Genomic DNA, 3,702 nt, shown 5'->3' with positions numbered 1-3,702 from the left:
TCAACGATCCTTGACGAACTGAAGAAGCATTTTTCGCCGAGACCATCGGAAGTGGTTGCAACGTTCAAGTTTAATTCAAGAATACGTCATTCTGGTAAAACGGCTGGGGATTTTTTTTCGCTAGCCTGAACAAACTTGCTGACGATTGTGCTTTCGGCACGTTCCGAGACAGAATGCTTCGTGACCGCATTATGGCAGGGATCAACGATGAGGCAATGCAGCGACGACTGTTGGAGTCACCAGATTTGACCCTTGATACCTCAAAGAAGACAGTTATCGCGATAGAAGCGGCGAACAAAGATTCTCGCGCGCTGTCAACGGCCATGCCAATGACTGTTGCGCCGACGAATGCCGTGTCACGTGATACAGGAAATCAGAAGCATAAAAATGTTTCATGCTTCCGCCATAGAGAAAGAAATTCAACAAGAGGGGACACTCGGCAAAAACTGGCAACAGGAAACACGTCACCCTACGTCACGCTATACTTTTGACACCGAACGTTAGCTGCCGCGAGCATCGAAAAAAAAAAAAAAGAAAGTGAACTTAAGTTAACAGGCATTGATTTGTTTTTGTAATTGTTTGCCGCGAAAACTAAAATGTTTTGCGTATAAATGAACTTAAGCTTTGCGACTTATTTTCCTTGCCTTACCTAGCCACAGGTCAATGACGCGCCAGTTACATGCGTCATCCGCCAGACACTCCCCCGAAGCCAGCGAGGATGGCTGCGCGCGCGTTTGAGCGCTCGCGCGCGGCGACCCGTCTGTCTCATTCTTTTTTTCTTTTTTAAATGTAACCTGGTTTATTGGGCTCTCAGCGTATTCTTGCGTTCCTTCGGCACTGGGACAAGACACCACTGCACTATTGGACTACGGCAAGGTGAGAAATCTTCTTTCACAGTCTACGACGCAATTAGGCTTACGGCACGGGACCGCGACTTAAGACGCAGTTAGCGAAAAACAGCTCGGCCATCCTGGCGCAGTTAATTTGAGTAAATGAATCGTGCTGAGACATGTTTCCGACGCTTCCTAGGGGGACTATTGTAACTTATTTCGGTTTTTGAGCCACACTGGCCGCACAGGGCGCCGTGTCGCTGTTAGCGAGAACTCGGCCGTGGTGTGTAGTCTAGTGTTTCTTGCTAGGAGAAGTTCGTGCCGCTTTCTGTGACGCCAGACATTACTGAAAGAGTAATTTCGTTACTTTCTGGGGTACTTTTGAGGCACGCTGGCCGCACAGTGCGCTGTGACGCAGTTAGCGATAAGCAGCTCGGCCGTGGTGATAAAGTTAGTTTGGCGTGTAATGAATCTTAGAGGGACAAGTCTGTGACGTTTTTTGTGGCTCCGCAACAACATATACTTTCTTTCGGTACTCACGCCTGTTGAAAACGCGATGGGCGATTGCCAAGAGTGATAACATGGGGTGTGCTGCTGGCGCCGGCAGAACGCGCGAACGACGAACATATCAGAAACTTGTAATTCGAAAATTACGTCTTCTAAAGGACTGAAAGAAGGCATTGCACCCACGCATTTGTCTTGAGTGCCTGTTGCGTCCGTATCTGTATATGTCGCGTACCGTCGCGTCGCCCGAGGCAAAGTTTTGTAAACGCGAAGTCGCTCGTGTATTTGTGCTGCCTAAGTGTAGGAAATAATGCCCGGAAATTGGGGAACGGTTGGAAATCAGATGTTTTCATATATGTTTGGGATGAGTCGGGTATTTTCTACGCCATGTATGTAAAAGCGAATTGCTTTTGTTTGTAATTCCGCCCATTCACCGCTTTCGCATGTTTCGCCTCGCAGTATTCCTATGTCTAGATACCAAAATGACTCATGCTTGTAACATGCTGTTACGTGCTTGCAAATGTAACATGCTTGTAATTTACATTTTTTTCAGCTGGTACCGTCCGGTGGAGCTTCATACAGGAACTACTGCCTTACCTGCTGGTGCCACAACGTTGGATCAACGCACAAAAAGCGCGGAACGAGCTTTTATATAGAGCAAAATAAATATTTCCTCATTGCACAAAAAGGTCTTGCGTCTACTTTGTGAAATTGCACGTGGCACAGATTCGATGCGACTTTACGAGATCGTTCGCATTCATTTTTACTAAATAATAAACCGATTCTGCACGAAGAGCAAAAAAATAAAAGGAAAGGAAAGGGGGGGGGGGGGTGCAGCCGGCGTGCTAGCTTGCGTTCAAAATACGCGCGCCCGAAACCGAAACCGGAAGTGATGCAAGTGATCGACACCGACCGCTTGGCACGCTGCAGTCAATTCGGCCGCTGGGCCCTATGGGAGTGTCCCCTCTTGTTGAATTCCTTTCTCTATGCTTCCGCTGCGGAGGTGACCATCTGGCGACGCAGTGTCGACATGCAAGTAGCGTCTGTCAGAAGTGTCGAAGCAAGGGGCACCTGGCGCGAGTATGCAAGGGCAAGGCAGTTAGTTACGAGAGCAAGAGGTTCGGCGTTTTTGTCCCGGAAGCATCAGTCAATCCATACCGTAGACGACGAAGAAAGCCGCTCTGAGACACCGGCACCGCAAGTCTACGAAATGTGGCAAGTGCGCGCACCGGCTCACGACGGTAGCCCGTACCGGGTTGAGGTCTCCGTGAATGGAACTTCACTCATTATGGAACTCGACGCGGGAGCAAGTGTGTCTGTCGTGTCGTAAGAGACCTTTCCCCGCACATTTCCGTCATGTCGTCTGGAACCGTCAAGCGTCATGCTGAAAGGTTACACCGGTGAGCTGTCCCCGGTGCAAGGCAGCCTGCCTGCCACTGTACGACTAGGAAATCATGAGTGCCGGGACGTGTTATACGTCGTCCCAGGACACTGGCCGTCCCTGATGGGACTTGACTGGATGAAAGGCCTCGGAATTGAACTGCGCAATGTGATGGACGTTAAGGCTATCACGTCGGTTGAGGGACTCGTCGCTCAGTATGCGAGTGTTTTCGACGACGCCTTGGGAACATTCAAGGGAGTGTCCGCGAAAATAACAATCGAAGACAACGTGAAGCCGAGGTTCTTCAAGGCTCGTCCTGTTCCGTTCGCAATGATCGACCGCGTCAACGAGGAAACTGATGCGCATGGAACGAGTTGGAGTGCTGCGTCCAGTTAAGACTTCGGAATGGACTTGAAGCGAAGTGGCCAGATTCGGATATGTGGCCACTTCAAGGTCACTGTTAATCTCCTGACAGTGCCTGAAAAGTACCCGATACCACGCGTTGAAGATCTGTTTAGCCGTCTTAGCGGTGGCGAGAAGTTCAGCAAGTTGGACTTGAAGGATGCGTATTTGCAAGTTCAACTGGACGAGGCATCCCGCAAGCTGGTGACAATCAACACACCAAAAGGACTGTACCAATACACGCGTTTGCCTTTTGGCGTCACATCTGCTCCTTCAATTTTCCAGCGGGAGATGGAAAAACACTGCCCTTTATTTCCTACGCACTCATCTTTTATAGCAACCTAGTGGTGACGTAACACGCCGCATATGCAATCTGTTAGTGATACAACATCAACACATCAGCGCGTGTTCCGGTGGCTATTATGTTACACTCCTCCAAGGAGTGCTACAAGGGCTCAGACACGTTGTGGTGTATTTCGACGACGTTCTTGTGACTGGACGCGACGACCAGGACCATCTAACAAACCTGAGCCTAGTCCCTAAGCCGACTGAAGCAAGCTGGGCTTAAATTGAAGCTTGATAAGT

At 49.5% G+C, this 3,702-nt stretch overlaps 1 long non-coding RNA gene across 1 annotated transcript; it reads left to right on the top strand.

The window, feature by feature from the left end:
* Window positions 1-639: 639 nt before the first annotated feature.
* Window positions 640-2,022, top strand: LOC125946176 (uncharacterized). Its single transcript, XR_007467439.1, has 2 exons — window positions 640-876; window positions 1,888-2,022. It is a non-coding gene; the product is annotated as an uncharacterized LOC125946176 (long non-coding RNA).
* Window positions 2,023-3,702: the final 1,680 nt, after the last annotated feature.

This window comes from Dermacentor silvarum, chromosome 6 (genome assembly GCF_013339745.2).
Source record: "Dermacentor silvarum isolate Dsil-2018 chromosome 6, BIME_Dsil_1.4, whole genome shotgun sequence".
NCBI lineage: Eukaryota > Metazoa > Arthropoda > Arachnida > Ixodida > Ixodidae > Dermacentor > Dermacentor silvarum.
Note: the sequence above shows the minus strand (reverse complement) of the source record. Positions and strands in the feature narration are given on the sequence as shown.